At 41.6% G+C, this 18,250-nt stretch overlaps 1 protein-coding gene across 6 annotated transcripts in view; it reads left to right on the top strand.

The window, feature by feature from the left end:
• PTPRT (protein tyrosine phosphatase receptor type T) overlaps positions 1-18,250 on the top strand; it is a 339,897-nt gene that overhangs the window by 10,732 nt on the left and 310,915 nt on the right. The window contains exon 3 of one of the 6 annotated variants that reach the window (XR_010723276.1): positions 612-1,186. The exons of the other annotated variants lie outside the window; for them this stretch is intronic. The gene's annotated coding sequence lies outside the window, so the exon portion shown is untranslated. Of the gene's footprint in view, positions 1-611; positions 1,187-18,250 lie in introns of those variants that run through there. 6 annotated transcript variants of the gene reach the window in all.

Genomic DNA, 18,250 nt, shown 5'->3' with positions numbered 1-18,250 from the left:
TAATATTCAGAATGACATAATTTGTAGGTTATCTAGCACGTGCACATGGCCTCACTTTGCATCCTTATTCCACAAAACATTTTCTGCAAAGAGCAACAGGACCCATTATTATTGGAGGGTGAAGTTGTGATAGAAACTGGTGCATTTTTATCTCACATGGAGTCATTTAGGTTGGAAAAGCCCTCTAAAATCAAGTCCAACCATTAACCCAGCACTGCCAAGGCCACCACTAAAGCACGGTCCCAAGTGTTCCATGACGTATTTTTGAATGTTTCCAGGGATGATGACTCTACTCCTGCCCTGGGCAGCCTGACCACCCTTTCGGTAAAGAAATTTTTCCTGAGAACCATTCTAAACCATCCATCTAAATGGTGGGTGTTTTGAGATGATATTTTCAGGCACAAATGAGTTGTGAGTGTGGCCTTTCAGAACCTGCCTCCTGTGCCCCAGAGGAGTGAGCCCAGCTCAAGGGCTGTTCAGGGTGTGCAGTGCATCACCTCCCCTGCATGTGTGGGAGAAACCACAGCAAAATTTCTGCTTTTTCTCCTGCAGCAGAGATAAGGAATGGGGGACTCTTCCCACACCTAAATGAGCGTGTTCCTTTGTTCCAGGAACTGTAGGAGTCTCTGAGCTTCTCCCTGGAAGAACAGAAGGGTCATCATCATTAGTGTTGCTCTGTGAAATACTCATTTAGCAGGCGAACATCGAGATGTATCCAGGAATTCCAGATGGCCAAATTCCACTTGGGCTGCACCGAACTGAGGGAAGTTTTATGGCAGCCTAATAGGCCAAATGCTTTCCTGTGTCACCTTTCTCTTTCTGTGAGTGGCACGGTGGAGTTACAGCAGGAATGGATAATTATCAAACAGCATTCCTTCTGGAAGGTGATAACCCACACTGGATGGGCAGGATCCTTTAATTCTCTTCAGAAGATGAAGGATGTGAAGCTACTGCTGACCTCTAGAAAGGCCAGAGACCCTCTGTGCATAGGTCAGGCATTTGTCTCTTCTCCCTGCAGGCCAGAATGGTGCCAGCAGGAGTTAGACTCAACATTTGTAAACTTGAAAGGCGAGGCAAAAAAATTAACATTTCCCCATGTCTGAGTGTATTAATTCTTGCTTACAAGAAAATACAAAAATAAACTTGTTAAAGGAATAAATTAAAATTCATCTGTGTATATGATGAATCATGATCCAGTTTTGTCTGAGAGGGAGAAAAAAAATTTGGCTCAGCTGCCTGCAGATTTTTTTTTCCTCCAAAAATATTTTATGCAGGGGAAATTACTAAGAATGAATCAAATGCTTCTCCCCACTCTTTCACTTCTATACAAGTAAATAGATTAGTCTGTGGCTTGTTAATGAACTACAAGTAATTTCTCAGCTGCTAAAATCTAAAGAGAAAGGGATCTCTGGAAAGTTTCCCCAGTGTGTTTTTATTTTGTTGCCTCCTGTTGGTGTTTTGAGATTCTTTCTTGTAGTTGTAAATAATTCTTCCCCATTTCCAGAATTCCATCCCTGTTTGATGCTAACCTGAGCTTTTTGGGATTGATTGCAGGTGTTAGGTTTATTTTAGTGGATGTGCATGCCAATGTTGAGGTTTCCAGGAAAGTGCATGGTTTTGACTTATTTATGAATGCAGCTTTGGGAGGAATTTTTTTTTTTTTTCACTTACAGCCTTCAATTGCTCTGTTTTACTCTCTCCAGACCCTGTAACTCATGCTGTGATGGCTGCTCACAGCCCAGCACTAGGATTTAGGTGTCCCTTGGAGGAATGTGTTGTCACTCATGTGTTTTTACTGTCTTGTGTTAGGTCTGGGTTGTCAATAATTAAATCCCACTTGTATATGTACAAAATCTTGCGTATTCAGCAATGAAGACCATGAGCAGTTCCATGCAGAACTGATTTCATACAGGTAGCAATTTATATCCATTAGTTTTAAGAGCGCTTATTACCAGATATTTGCTCTGTCTTGTGTTCTTGTGTTCTAACACCCGGTTAAACCTTTCCTTTGGGATGGGGTGTACTGGGTTTGGATGAAATAGAAACAGTGGGGGACTGTTTGACCTAAGTGTGTGGGGAAATTGCAGACCTATAAATGAGGAATATCACACTTAGGTAACTAAGTACTTGCTTTAATTCAGTGATGCAAAAAGTTGATTCGATTAAGAGCATTTACCTCTCTGAAAGACCCCCGCTGAGAGGAAGTTACATCCCAGTTTTTAATTCTGTGTCATCCCCACTGTAAAGGTGAGAGAGAATTTCTCCTCCTGTGCTGTTGTCAGAGGTCAGCAGCACCATCCTTCCACTTAGAGGGACGTGTGTTTTGGTACTGAAATCAAGCTCAGCGAGGATGTGCAGCCATCAGTGAGCTCACAGGGCAGAAAGAAATGATATCAAAGATCAGAATGGCTTCTAGAAAGTGTTTTAATAACCCTGAAGGGATTGCTGTCTGCTGGGAGCACGCGTAGTTCCTGCACCTTGATGTGTTAAATGGTACATTTGAACTGGTGTCAGTCTCTCTGCGACCCTTTCCTGCCAGAGCTTCCCCAAACAGAGCTGTTTGTGAGTGTCAGGACCTTCCCATTATCACCATTACTGAGATCATGGCACCTCTAAAGCACTGCCACAACATCACTCAGCCTCACCCTGGGAGGAAGGACAAGCAAGCTGCTGTTGTACTCGTTCCTCCTGCATGGTTTCAGCACGGAGACATTAATTTTTCTCAGCACCTGTTGGCCCTAGCAGGAACTGATGCCTCTCAGCATCTAAACACAGCCTGCATTTTTTATAATGTGTTATTCTGAGCTCTGCTAGGACATGCTGTCCAGATGCCAACGTGTTAAAACTGGTTTTTGTTTGAGGGCTAAGTTATGGAGTTTTACAGCCACACCAGTGGAAAAATATTTCTCATGAACGGCTTCAAAATCTTCAGGCGTTGGGAAATAGAAGAGAGAGTTTTCTTCCACATAGATGAGATTTAATATAAATTCTATTGAAATAAATGTGGTTGCAGGAGTAAACATAGGCCGAATGAGGGATGGGGAAGGTCTTTCTGACAAAAATACTAAAATTGATAAATGTGAAGTTAGTGGGTGTTAAGGAAGAGGCAAAGCAGTGAGTAAATAGGAGCAGAAATTTTAGGAGAAAGAGATAAATTCTAGTGCTTTTGAAGGAACTGGCAGGATTAGGGAATATTGCAGGTCTAGTGAGGGCTGAGATTTGTAACAATATTTGAAGAGTGAATTTCTGAGTAGACAGAATTCTGGTTTTATTTTTTTTTTCCTCCCCTCAAACTGTGAACCTGCTCTGCCTTGGTTATTTTTCCTTTTTTCTGGACGGTTTAGGACCAGCCTAGAGATGGACAGGTCTAACAGGAAGGAAGTTCCAAAAGCAGAGTGACCTGAGAACCTGCATGGGGCAGGTGGCCAAAGTCAAGACAGACCAGATTTCAAAGAGGGAAGGAGAAGGCCATGAGTGAACAGACAAATACTGACAGATAAGGATTTACAAAAGGAAATGTTGAAATCAGATGCAAAATTACTCCTCAGCATGATCCGAGGAAGTAGCTGAGGCATTAAGTAGGGATTCAAGGCAGAGGGTGGGCAAAACACAGGAAAGGTAGGAAGTTTCATTGAGGTTATTGCTCAGCCCCTTATGAGCCTCGGTAGCCCTGAGTGAATTTTCAGCTTTTTGGAGTTGTTTAACATAGACTCAGTGGAATTCTCCCGAAATCCCTTAAATTCAGTTGGAGCTGCATGTAATCTCTTAGAGGGACTCTGCTGCAGCGCACTGTCTGGCTAATGCACTTTTTTCCCCATTTGTCTCTTTTGTGCAGTGAACTCTCTTCTTTCATCTTTCTTACTTTTTTCTTTAGTTTTTTACTTTTTTCACCAACCATCATACCACTTAACAGACTCCCAGCACCTGAGTACAAAGCTACGGAAGTATATCCAAGATTGCAGTGTTGAGAATTATTCAACTAATGCAGTTTCTTTACCACAAGCTCTATTCAGTGTATAGTGAACTAACTGTAAGTCTTTCTGCCAACTTCAAAATAAACAGGATGGAGACTCATAGCGAGCAGATTTTCAGATGCTTCGCTATTTAATTAGAAGGATACAGATTGTTTGATGGAATGATAATAACTACCTCTAAACACTGGTCCCAGTGAGAACTGTTGCTATTGAGAATTTGTGGGGGGAAGAGAGTTCATTTTTCATGCTTAGGAAATATTAGCATTTGCTATTGCCAGTATCAGATATTTAGTGCGTGTAATTTGGCACATGAAAAATGCTGGCTTTTAAATCTCTTTTCCAAAAGTCATTCATATATGTACAAAAGCAAGTTGATAGCAACAATATTAATATATCCTCATGAGGAAAAAAAATAATGTAAGCTTCTCCTGCACAGGCAATCCAACCTCCTCTGTGTCATTCACCTCCTTTAGAAGGGACTGGAAACTGTTGTGCTTGTATTCCTTTGAGATGTAAAGTTGTTATATTACAAATTATCGCTTGTTTTCAGTATTGACTAGATAAATAAATGCAATTATGTTTATCAATGTTGAAAATTAAGCAACAGAAAGCAATTGTGTGTGTTTGAGGAGCTTTTCAAATGAAAAGCTGTATTCACTGAATTCTCATCGGCTCTTTTTTCTCCCTGACATGTTTCATGATGTGAGCTCTCAATTGAATGAACAGCTGCAGTAAAAATGGCACCAGCCAAGTCACAGGGAATTCACAGGAAATTGAGATGTTTCAGGCTTCAACACAATCCATTTGGACCCTCATATACCTTGAGAAATGCTTGGGTAGAATATCTGTAAACATAGACAGGTGTCAAGTCCTTTGGGTAAACCTCATATGGGTAGAACAAAGACACTTTACTGGGTGAGTTTGTGTTTCTGATGGTGGAAAAAGCTTTTCCTTCTGGTCTTCCACTTTGGATTTAGTTGCAGTTGCATGCATGAGGGGGTAATATGAAGGAAATGTCAGTGTTGATCCAAAGGATGCAGTGAGGGAAGCAGAATAAGAAACTCTCATCCACAGCTCAGGTGTCTAAGAACTTGCTTGATTCATCTCATTCTTCTAAAACAAGATCATCCTTCACAATGAAGATCTGAACCCATCCCTTAGATCTTTGGGGATGCCATCTATTGCCTTGGAGGGATGCTGGTGGAGTCAGGATGTTTGTCCCAGCTTCCCACCCAGCCCTGGCACACAGCAGATGTGGCAGCACGAGGAAAGCACCAACTTGGAGGCAGCAAGTGGCCTGCTGTCTTCAGAGCCATGAAACAGCAGAGCTGTTTCTGATCAATCTGAAATGCTTTAGAACAAATGTTTTATGTCCTCAAAGTTTATGCAGCGCTTCCATTTTTTAATTTACTTCTGTGCCACTCTTCTTTAACAGCCGAGTTAGTAAAGCTTTAAGCAGCGTGATGAGCACTGTCATGGGATAACTGTTCCTGCTGCCTCTTCACGAGTCAGTCTGCCCCATAAACTCACCATTCATGGAAACATAAACCCTCCAAAATCTTCCTTTCCCTCCATCCCTCTTGTTTTCCACGTATATGAGACTTTTTTTTTTACATTTCTTTTTTCCTGCAATACCGTCTTCATCGTATAATCTCCTCTAGTTATGGTAGTGAAGATCAAGCTGTGAAGAAATTTGGCAATAAACCCCAAATCACCTTCATCAACTCCAGCCTAAAAGGAGATAATCAAAGTATTAAAAACACCAAACAAACAAACTATAAGCTAAATTAACTTCTTGCTAAATTTGTTGCAGTCTAGGGTGACTGAGTGAAGATGTGCCATGGATATTGCTGTGCCTTCTCACGGCCAGTTTTACTACTCCATCTGTCCACAGCAGAAGAATCTCTTTCCCCGATTCAGTTTTATAGGTTTGAGTTGTTTAGCAGTACAGTTATGGGAATATTCAAAGGAGGAATCATAACCAGAGAAAAGTGCTTTAGCTTGGTTCTCATTAGCTGTTCATCTAGAACAGATTGCCTAGGATGGACTTCTGGAGTGTGTCTGATTGCTGCAGCACGGTGGCCTAATGGGGAGATGTTTTATCAGCTTGTTTATCAGCTGTGCCAACTGACCTCACAGCTTGGTGCGCAGTGAATGAGCTCAAGAAACTACGGTTTCAATCTAGAATCTCATTTGTATGTCCCCCTTTGAACTTAATTTGCTGTTGTGTATTTGTTTGGTTTGAATTTGGCATCTGGCATCGCTGATCTGAACTAAACCTCCACCATCCAGCCATAAACATTTGTTGTTCTTCAGTCCAGTTTTCTAGTCCAAAAAATCATACTCCTTACATTTTTTTTGTTTCCTTATGCTCTAAGCCTTTCTTCTGATGTAACATTCATGTTCCTAATCCTGCTTTTTCTAGAAACCAGGTTTTACCCTTTTACTCAGAAGTGGTTTTATATAACAAAAAACCAAGAAGCTTTCAAGCCTCGCTACTGCAGCTCCTATAAACCATCAAGGCCAGGTTGGACGGGGCTTGGAGCAACCTGGTCTGGTGGAAGGTGTCCTTGTCCATGGCAGGAGATGAGCTTTAAAGTCCTTTCCAACCCAACCCATCCTATAATCGAATCCCTGACTTCTGTGTGTCTTGATCCTCAGGGCTTTGTATCCGTTTCCTTTCCTCCTTTGTTCCCTTCTTTGGCTTCATCCTTCAGGATCTGCCACTCGCAGCCTCAAGGCCAGGGAGAGAGACATCTGTAAAACTCTTCAGCTTGCCAGGAGAACAGCCCAAACACACTCCTGCAGCGGAGCTGAATTGGTACAGAAAGCATTTCTCAGCCTTGTAGCCTTTAAGTGAGAAACAGGATTTCAAAAGCTAATTTGCTTGTTTTCGTAGCACGATCTTAATTCTACAAGGGAGAGAAGACGATCTAATCTAATTTAATTTTGCTCTTTGAGGAGAAGGGAGATCACTTGGCCAGCTGCTGCTCTGAGCAAACACGGAGCGTGCAGGCTACAAGATAAGCTTTGAACTTTATCAAGTCTCTGGGCAGTATATGCTAATGTGTGCTGTTGGGAGAGTTCTGAAACTTTCGTCTCTGATTGTATTAATTAGTTTGCTGCTCCAAATGAGCTGTATCTCACTGTAAAATAAGGAGCTGTTACACGTCAGGCTTTCCCTGTCCCTGATGCTTTAGTGTTTGGGCAGAGTGGACTGTGATTTCAAAATCAGGCCAAGCCCATGTCCTCACAGCACTGCTGCTGTTTTGATTTGTTTCTGAAACTTCTGGCATAATCTATTCAAGCTGTTCATTTGTTATGAGAGGGAAAAACATGGTCTCCAGTCCTGTGTTTGAAGAGGCAGACTTTTCCTCCCCAAACATTTTAACTTTTCAAACCTAAGGTAAGGAAACATCTCAGAGCTTCTGCGGCCATACTGTCAAGACAGTGACAAATTCCTTCAAAAAAACAAATCCACTGTGATTTAGGGCCATGAGATTATTAAAGTCACTTCTGTGTCTGAGGTGGATTTGTTGCATTCTTAAACCTGTAGTTTCTAGATAAAGTAAATTTACGAGCATGTTTAGATCTGTTTTCATGCCCATCACTTTTACAACAGCCTGATACCTTCCACCAGCTGGCAGTGCCCCAGACCCTCCAAACCTTCCACTGGCTGCAGATTGCCACCTCTGCCTCCATCCCTGCTCTGCATTCCTGATGCCTTGGGAAGGCTGACCTGAAACAGAGACTGGACAGAACTAGAGAATAAAGTAGATATTTATTGAAAGGTCTTTAGGATACACCTTGGGCAGGACAAGAGCCTGACCAGGGCTACATTCAAGGTGGACCCAAAATGGTCACAAAATGGCCAAATGGTCATGAGGTCTCACACTTTTATAAGTTTTGGTCCATTTTCATATTGGGGTTAAATTATCCAATTCCAGCTCCAGGTTGTGAGGTCCCATCCTTCTTCCTCCCTTCAGGCCACCCTTGTTTGTGCTTTTGGGCCTGAAAGTTGTCCTTGGTCTCCAGCAGGAAAAGGATTTGTTTTGTCTCCCTGCTCTGTGAGGAGAGCTGAGTGACACTGAATGTGAGGCTCAGAACTGCAGCCCTGGGCAGCACAGAATCTGAAAATATGAAAGGTAAAACTTAAGGCATCATTCCCAGAATGAGATCTGACTTCCTGTGAAATCCATAGGGTTTTCTCACAAGGTGCAGAGTGTTGGCAGGTGTGTGTTTTAGACATGCACAGCAATAGAAAAGTCATCCATGCTTTGGAAAAGAATGGGATTTTGTTGTGGTCATCATCTTAGCTGTTCTTGCTGATGAGCTCATCAAGGTAATTAGCAGTGTGCCCTGACTCTGGTCCTCTTCCATGCAGTGTTGTTCCAGGCTGTTTGACAGAGCCAGCTCTGCCTTAATCTAGAAAAGTAAAGCTAACTAGGGGTTAAGTTTCAGGGCTGCTGTGCTGTGTTTCTTGGTGGTACAGCAGAAGCCCGTGACTGTTCCAAGAGAAGTCAGGGTTCCAGTGCTTGGGAGACTTTTCTGCAGCCTGGATAACCTGGGCTGAGAACCAATAAATACCCTGTGAGGTGGCACAGAATGACACAGAACCCCAAAACTGCTCACTCAGGCTGGGAGGTTCTGACTGTCTGGGGCTGGTGACTCCAGTCTCTCTCACTCCCTGCATTCCAGAGGTTCTTCTGTCAGCATGCTCATTTTTACAGGTTTGCAGTCTGTTAGGACAAAAAGCTTGACTTTCTCTTCATTATGTCATCCTAAAGATGATATAATTGCCTGATACATGTGGTTTAAGTGAAATAACTGACCTTTTCATCACTTTTTGTGAGCAAGCACAGGTCCAGCCTACAGCTTCAGCCAGCCTTCAGCTCGGCTGGCCTGTTGCTAAACTTGATACACCAAATGCCTGCAGGTTCTTTGTTGTGCTTAGACCCCTCAGCCATCTCTCTAAGCAAAGAGATCTAAACATTTGGCTAAAATCTCAGTTTTGGCTCACAGATAAGTGTGAACTGTTAAAAAATGCTCGTTTGGGTCCAGGCACTGCTCTGTGAGAGCCTTTCCAATACAGGTAATACACTGAGAATTATTTTGGCTTTCTTATTCTATCAGCTATCTCTTTTGATTTCTTTTTCCATTTGTCTGAGGAAGACTTAAGAAGTAGATGAATCACCAACATCCTTCTTGTGAAATAGGGAGTTTATACCTTCCATATTAAGGTTAAAACTTCATCTCGAGTCCTTCGTAAAGACTTCACTCAGTCTCCATATTCTTGTGGAAAAAAAGAAGATATTGACATTTCTATCTGAAATTAACTCTTTGCTCAAATTGCAGCCAGCCCAATGATTTTTCCTTACTACTTTTAATTAAAGTAATGTGACCAACAGTAGGGTTTTTTCAGGCAGCCTAAAGCTCTCTGCCTGCCTTTATATTTCTTATTTTTTAGCTCGTGAGATAGCAGACTTAATACTCCCACCTTTTTTTCCTGAATACCTTTTCATTATTCCAAGAGCAAAGGCAATAAGCATTATCTCACTCAATGATAGTTATATTTAAAACTTTTAAAAACTAAGGTCAGATAAAAAACCTGAGCTGCACAAACTGTGGGGTTGTGAATGTACAGTGCAGCAGCCTGGCGAGAATTCAGTGGACTGTGGCAAATTTTCTACAAGCACAAAATCTATTCTGTGTCTTTGATGTGTGTATTGACGTACTTCTACTTGAACTTAAGGAGAGTGATAAAACCCGTGACTTCAGGTTGGACAGGGCTTGGAGCAACCTGGGACAGTGGAAAGTGAATGGAAGGAGATGATCTTTAAGGTTCCCTCCAACCCAAACCATTCCAGGATTCTATAAACATTAAAGTCTATTCCATATTCTGTTTAACAGGGGTTTTGGGTAGTAACTGAAGCATTTTCATTGCTTTGTAGATATTTATTCTTGGAGACTGGTTGACTGTGCAGATGTCTCCTTGTTGGAGTGGAGGGATGGAGCTCTTCCTCTCTGTCCCTCTCTGCCAGGTGCTTGGAGCAAGGCTGAGAACCTTGTCCAGCTCTGTCCAGGTGTGTTTCTGCAGTGGGATGGACCTGCCAAATGTGTGCCAAATTTGCTATTAAACAGACTTTTTTCATTACCTCATCCTCCAGCCTGTGATCCAAACACCAACCTGCATTTTCCCCTTGCTTATTTACATCCCTGTAACTAATAACGCTTTCACAAACCAATTACGCTTTCGCAAACTGATTATGCTTTTACAAATACATGCATAATCATTTATTGTCTCTAATTGAAAGTTTGCTGCAAAGACTCCGTTATCCAGGCCAGTGTTACAGTTTCTGTTGGGTTTGTGGTGCTTAGCTGGAATTATTGAGGCAGTCCAGCAGTGCTGTGCTGCCCTCTGCTACAGCAGCATCCAGGTGAAATCAGGAAATCCCTGCCCACAAATAATAACTTCTGCAAGCCTTTCATGTCAACAGAGCTACAGCTGTGCTAAGTGAGGGCAAGGGCTCAGGTGCATAGGTGAAAGCTGAAGGTTTGGATAACATCTTTACTAATTCGTTCAGACATGTAAGATAATTCTGCTAATTTTTGATTAGTTAAAAGTAAGTGGAGGATGGTGCAGAAGGGAAGGAAATTATTTCAGCTTCAGTTAACATACAGTAAAATACCTTTTCCAGCCTTTCCACTGCAGATTACTTGAGAATATTAACAGTTCAAAGTACTTAGCTCTAAAAATCTCATAATGAACATTAGAATTATTTTTATTTCAGGATAGTGGTCTAACTGCAGCAGCAGTTCAATCAACCTTACAGTAGCGCAATCTTATTGAATTTCTGCCAGGAATGTAAATGAGAAGCCATTCTCCTTTAAAAGCTTCAGCTAATATAATTAATTGCATTCATTTTCAAGGTGATGTCTTGCTTGTTTGGGCGAGTGAGCAGTAGGGGATTAAAAAAATGGAAATTTCATCAGTGATTACAAAAGAGATAGTGATTTACTAATTGCCTTTCACCTTTTCCTGACAGTTGGTATCTCTTACCAATCTGCCTCCAGTCACTGGAAACAGTTGTGTGGTGAGAGATTAGGATAAATACACTGTGAGGAATCCTTTAGTGGTGGATTTGTTTTTCCTTCTTAGGGAACTGCATTTGTCTCCTGTGCCTTGTAGGAAGTGCAGCCATTTACCCTGTGACCCCTGTGCTTCAGGTTAAAATGTGTTCCAGCAGAGAGAGTCGTGGCTGGGAACAACCCTCCTTTGCAGGGTGCTGTGAGTCTTGTTGGTGGCTGTGTCTTGTGTTTTCAGCTCCAGAAACATAAAATAAAGAGTGATTTACATCAGTTCACAAAGGTGCCACGGGATGCTGTAGGTGCTGCCCATTTCCTCATGTTGCTGCCTTGTCAAAGCTCAGTCCCCCACAAATGAAATGTCCACAGTCAGATTTCCCAGTCTGATGGGGGTGCTGGATCCCAAGCAGGGCAGCAGCTCACCTGCTGGGATCCCTCCTGCTCCCTTTATTTATTTGCTGCTGTGTAGTTTGTGTGCAGTGACCTGTGCTGGGGCAAGGCATGAGCTGCTTACAAGTGTCAAAAAGCAGATGTTTTTCTTGAAATCTATGATCACAGATAAGGTGCATCTAAGGAAACATTTCTCTTATATGAATATAAATACAGCTGGATCTCCCCTGCCTCAGTTCAAGGCTGGGAAACTGGCTTAGGTTTTACCAGAAAAAAAAAAATGAAAAAGGAAAAGCTTCAGAGTTGGAGAGCCCTGAGAACAGACATGATAGCACATTCAGAAGACTTTTTAAAGCTATTTAAGCTTTGATGCAAAATATATTTATACTCCTGACAGTTATACTTCTTACTCTTCCATTTAAATGTCAGATATTTCATAACTACAGGAAACTCCCAGTGATATGGCTCAGTAGTATCAGGGAACCACCTGCACAAGAAAAGAGCAGGAGAGTTTCATTTGAGTCCCACCTGTGTGAGGGAAAGCAGGAACCATCAACACAGGCTTTGCCAGTGCCCTGGGGTTCAGAGGCTCTGGGATTCCCAGCTCTAGACATCAGCGTGAGGGGGGACACTCCCAGCAATTTCTGTATTTCTGGGCAAAGGAAACCAGACCAAAGGGGAGCCATGGGATGCTCCAGCAAATCCTCTGTTGTTGAGGAAGAAGTGAAGAAACCTTGAATAAAGGTCCAGAGCTGTCAGGTGTGCCCAAATACATTTGTCTCTTAACAGAAATAGTGGTTCTGTGACCAACTGTTTAACCATAGTTTTAACTTTCCTCCTCTGCCCTTAATTTGCAGTAGCAATTTAGATAGATTAAAAAGTGTCAGTTAGAATTTAGGAAGATTTTTCCAATCTCTTTTGCTATTGTTGATATGTTTTTCTAAAAGCAGAGTAGAGTTCATTCCAGCCCAAAGGCTGGGGCAGTGTAAGGTTTGGGAGTTGCAGATAAATGGGATTTTGTGTGTTAGGTGACTGCAGCTGTGCTGAATCGGGGCAGTGGTTCCAGCAGCCTCCCTTGCCTGCACTCTTGTCCATTCTTGCTGGCAGAGTGCAGATAACTCATTAAATCAATCTCTGTAATGAGAACTGCTTGACTCTGTTTAATTTTGTAGAAAAGCTTATTGAATGTAGATGGGATCAGGGAAATGCCTCCTCAGCCAAATGTCTGGTCTGTGCTGGGGCTCCTTGGGGCATTTCCAGGTTTCACCTGCCCGTAGGAAAGGTGCCAACTTTGACCCCAGTGAATTGGCAGATCCAAATCCATCAGCCTGTGGATCCAGTGAGGCAGAGCCCCTGCTGGTTCCAGCAGATTCCCAGTTCCAGGGTTTTAACAAACCACAACGGGAGCCTCCAAAAACTATCAGCAGATAAACAGAAAGTATTAGAAGCTGCACAAACACTGAAGGGTTGGACAGCCCAGTAAAAAAAGATCACAAACAATGTTTGCTGCTTCACTGAGGCTTAAATCATTCCCCTGTAGCCAGATCTATTTGGAAATGCATAAATAAATACTTTGTACTGCAAGGATGATTGCTTCTCTAGGAAAAACAAGTTGACAGTTGTTCTGGGGTTTTATTTCTAAAATACTTCTTTTAATTTTTTTTTTTCTGGGCAAAATCAATGCAGAAGAGCAGATAAGCCTAGAAGTAAGAAAAGTAACAAGGTGTTAGAGGTCTGCCTCTCCTATGGTTGTAAATATAATATCATTCTATGACATTTCCTTTTGGATTTTGCAGTTATCCTGGAGGACTTTGCAGGCTGGTTTGGGTGTAAGTTTGCTTTGTTTACTCCTGGTTCATCTGCTCTTCTTTCTGATGATAAAGTGGAGCAGAAAGGGGTGAAATGGAGATCTCCTGCTGGTTGTGGAGTTACAGGCTTGTGCATTGCCCATGTAGCCTTAAATGGTGGCAGAAACCTTAAAATACTTAAGGCTCTCATTAAACTCTGCATTCAGCATTTACTCCTTTCCACCCCAGCAGTTGCTGCTGGCATTTAAAGCCCCTGGGCCCAGTTGAGTTAACTGTGGTGGCTCTCACCCAGTTGTTCTTCTTTCCTGCCTAAATGAGATGACTCCCCTGGAAATAACTCCAGTCTGGGATGCAGGTGGCACAGCTTTCAAATGTTAAACAGACAGCAGTTATCCTGAGTTAGTTGCTCATTTGCAGTATCCCCAGGTTTTGGAGTTGGAGTTTTTCTTTTAAAGCAGTTGTGGTTGCTGTTTCATATTGAAAGAACTGTTTGCTCTTAACTGGTTGCTGAAGTCGTGGACTATCCTCATACGTGGGAAAAGCAGTGAAATGCTCCTAGGCCAGCCCAGTGGCACAGAGGGACAGGAGGAACCTGGCTGGTTCTCACCTCTGGTCAGCTCTGACCTGTTCCCACTCTGAAAATCCACACTATTTCCATTTAAATTCTACATTTGTCGTGTACCACATTTCTTTTGTTTTGGAGCTTTTTTCAAAAATTGCTTTTAAAGCTATAACTAAGAATAAAGACCAAGGCACAAGACTCTCCAAAAACTGATGTAACTTCAAGTTACTTAGCCTGAAGATGGTTTGTGGAGCCTCTTTGCTCTGGAAATGCCCATCAGAAAGCTTTGGTCCCTCTCCCTCCTCCAGACTGGAGACACAGTTCTCCAAGTAGATGTGAAGAAGCAGAACAGCCTTATTTTTATTTTATAGGATTTTTAAACAAAATAACTTTGGATCAGTTAGAAGAGTAATGTGAATTTTTAAAATGTGAATCCTGATTTCTGCAATGTTAAAATCAGGTGATATTGTATAATTTCTCTGCAACAAAGGAAATCATCTCATCTGGAAAGGGGAAATGTAGAAGAACTTTTCTGCCTCCACAGAGTCATTCTGCCTTCTGTAGTTGCTTTTTGCTCAATGGACTGCAAAATGAAAAACAACTGGTCAGGATTGTTTCATCTCAATACCTTCAGGAAGGTTTTTTTCCAGTCTGTAAAAAACAGGGATACTTCTGTGTACCTTCTGATTTGTAAACTCAGTTTATGTTTCATGTCCTGGCACAAGCCTTAAGAATCCAGTTGGATTGAGTTGATATAAAAAGTGGATTATTTCTTGTGTAGAAGTGATGAAAGAACAATGAGTGCAATCCAAAGTAGGAGAAGGAATTGCATCATTCTCTGGAATTAAGTTTGATGTTTGTATACATTAAATAAACTAAGGAGAAATATTTATGGAGGTGGAATCTATCAAGGATCCGAAATAGTGTTTGAGCTGGGTCTAAGTACCTATTTTATCCATTTAAGTGGTAGTAAATGGTCAAAATAAAACCTCCTAGAACTGGATTGTGGAATTTCTTACAGGAGCAAGTGGGAAGTCTGTAGCAAGATGTTGAAAATAAAAACTTCAGGTGTTGAATAAACGTTGTTTATAGTCAAAGGAATTTAAAAAAAAAAAAAAAAAACCACGAGAATTTGCTCTAGCCCAGGGGTTAAGCCAACCTTTGGTTTGGGAGTTGTAGGAAAACGTAAGGCAGTGAAGCTGTAAAAGCTGAAAAGAAGGGGAATATAAATAATCATACAGTTAAAAGGAAAAATAAACAAACCCAAACAAGGCAGCAATAGAAAAAAAGGCTTATAAAGGACAAGGCTGATGCCTGTTATTCATAGCTCAGCAGCATTACATGCCCAATAAAAAGCAAACAAATTCTGGACTGAATGAGCAGAGTGAGGGAAAAGTGCAGCTGTCAGGTCAGGGCTGTGGGGTGTGCAGAGCTCCCCTGGCATGGAAGGGCTGGAACCAAAGGGGTCAGGGCACAGCCAAGGCACACGGGATGATCGGGGGTTCTGGAGATGTAAGAGTATTAAGGGGTATTTGAAAAACTGGAGTTTAATAGCCTGTGGTGAAATAGAGGTGGGGAAAGGATTAATGGGGGCTCATTGGTTGGTAAAGGCGTTCTGCTGGGAATAAAATGGGAGAGGCTTCAGGGATGTCTGTTCTGGTGGGACATGTAAGGCCAAGGTATTGAGAACTGGTGTCAGAACAGGATATATGCACTTGATCATGGCTCCTCAGAATGAAGAGAAATACACTGCAGGTTTCAGGGGGAAGAAGAGTGGGATAAATGCTCCAAGGACTTTTAAAACACTGGCTAAGCTGTAACTTGGTGTGAGGAGGAGAAGGGAAGCAGCTTTCCACCAGACTTCCTTTGCAAGAGGGTTTTGTGCATCCAAACTCTTTGCATGTTGTTGGAATAGCGCTGGAGAGTGGAGATTGAGTTCATGTGGCTGCTGGGATCAGTGCTGAAAATCCAGGCTGAAGAGTGAAAGAAGAGGGGAGAGAGGCTCTGAAAATTTGGCATTGCTGTGATTTAGCTGTTAAAATGGACCTTCCCCCAAAGTGTGTGCCAGTTCTAGAGGTGTAACATTCTTATATGAATTTATTTCAGTATATATGGCATCATCTGTGGTACTACTGTGGTTTTCTAGTCTCTTTTATCTCTTGAATTGACTGCTTTAATTATACATTAATCATCCATTTAGACTGCAGTCATAGTCAAAACAATGTGTGCATTCTGTATTTTCTAGACATGACATTGGGCCAGGCTCTGTGTTTTTCCAGTGGATGAGTATTTCATGGATTTTCTCTACTAGTTTTAAGAGACATTCTGTTTATTAGCTTGTCTAGATGCTTATTGTTTATATGTCAAATTTTTCAACACTTCACTTTGTACTGATGATGTTTTTTTGGCTGTGAAGAGGATGCTTTGTCCTGAAGGAATGATTGTTGTTTGTCTTGGTGGATAAGAGTTAATATAACTATCTTCATAAACAGTAAATACAACAAAGCCATAAATATTGATTCTTTTATTAAAGATTTTTTACTGTGTTTTCAAACTACTTCAAGCAGGCAAAAAGGAAATATTTAAGCATTATTTTTGTTCATGAGACTGTAAGTTTTCCCAGAAGGTGGGCTTCAGGTTCCTGAGTTGGTTTTGACGTCTGTACATAAGAATGCAATTACTGCAAAGTAAAATTTTCTGGTAATATTTGAGAGCAGAGAAAATCCAGCCCTGCCTTTGACCCTGTTCTTTGGACACTGGTAATGGGAATCCTTTTCCACCTCTTTGTCCTGCCTCACCCATGTAGGACTGGATATTTTTGCAATTCCCATGAAATGTCTCCAGTGGCAAGCAACCAGTGGCAACATTTCTCATAGGACACTGACTTCACTTTGAAAAAACATCGTCCATTATCCAATATTTTGTTTATTGGATTAGTTGTATCTTTTTGGAAGACTGTTTTACTGCAGGAACAGAAATAAATTTCATATATCAGGTGGTTTTATTCTTAATGATATTTACAAATGTGGGGGATGGCTGCTGTTCCCTGGAGCTGTGGTGTTAAAAGAGAGTAGAAGAGCCTCAGTTTGGAGAAGTCTTTTTGTCTTTCAGTGTGTTTCCTCCAGGCCTCCAAAAGTGTGTTGTGAGGAGTAACCTGCAGCCTGGTCACTTGCAGACCTTGATACCTCTGAGCTGTTTCCTCTTCCAATATGGAATCCCCTTAGGAATGGTGAAGATAATCATCCAGAAACTCTTGGTCACCACTAAAGAGCTGACTTGGGTGGGTTTTGGTGAAATCCAGGATGATATGTGACCCTTTGAGATACTATTTAAGGAAGAGATGGGTTGTTCACTGTCTGGGGACAATCCTAGCACAAACTTAGCCATGTCTGTCTGCCACTTGAGGTTTACCCCTGAAAACAAGATTTGAATCTCATTAATTAAGGAATTGCACTTGAGAAACATCAAAGTTCTCTGCTCATGTTATGATCTTTGCAAATAACAAAATCACCACTGTATCCTCATGCCCAACTAAATGGACTTTTGTGGGATTTTCTCTTTGGTTTTTGGGGTGTTGGGTTTGGCATTTCTCATTCCCATTCCCACATGATGGTTTCAGTGCATCCCTTACCTCTCTCAGCCTTCTTGGAGCTTGGCCAGTTCGCAGCAGTTGAGGATTTATTTTTTTCTTGAAGGTCTCTCTATCAATTGCAGTTGTTTTCCTGAGGGGTGTGGGAAGTATCTTTTTTCATCCTGCAACCTGTCGTTCTCATTCATGGTGCTTTTCAAAAGTCATAATATCTTAGCACATTCTAAATGTCACAAAGGATTTGAACAACTTCAACATATGGTGTGGATCAGCTGTGAATTCCACTACAAACACCAGGAGCAGAAAGCAAACTGCATGAGGGAGGCAGGGCAGGAAGCAAATTAGGTGGGAAACAATGAAAAAGTGGAATTAGTGGAACAATGAGATAAATCAGTACACCCATGTTAAATATTTGGACAAAATAGTATGCATGAAATTCAAGGAGAAATTACTGGCTCGTCTTGTCTATGCCCACGTTTATTTAATGTTTTCTGCTGGCTTGTAATGTCCTTGTAAAAAACAATTATCTGTCCACATTTGACATAATTTTAAGTATTGGCAGAAATGGGGTCTTGCAATTTAAAAGTAATTGTCTTTATTAATTAGAGATCCAGAGATGAGGCAGGTTGAACTCGTTTGTGGTCAGACAAGGTCTGTAGATGACTAATGAAGGAAGAAGCATTTCCTTTCGTGGCCCCAGAAAACCCCGTGAAACACAAATTATTTATCAAGATAACCAATGTCAGAGGGTGACCTGGTACTTAATGGTGCTTTGTGGAAATTTTTTCTTTTTCTTCCAGTTATTTCCAGTTGATGAAGTGCTGCATTATGCATCAGTGTA

The sequence above is a fragment of the Chamaea fasciata genome, unplaced genomic scaffold, assembly GCF_029207755.1.
Source record: "Chamaea fasciata isolate MVZ Bird 193981 ecotype frontalis unplaced genomic scaffold, bChaFas1.0.hap1 SCAF_17, whole genome shotgun sequence".
NCBI lineage: Eukaryota > Metazoa > Chordata > Aves > Passeriformes > Sylviidae > Chamaea > Chamaea fasciata.
This window is presented reverse-complemented; position numbering and strand designations above follow the sequence as displayed.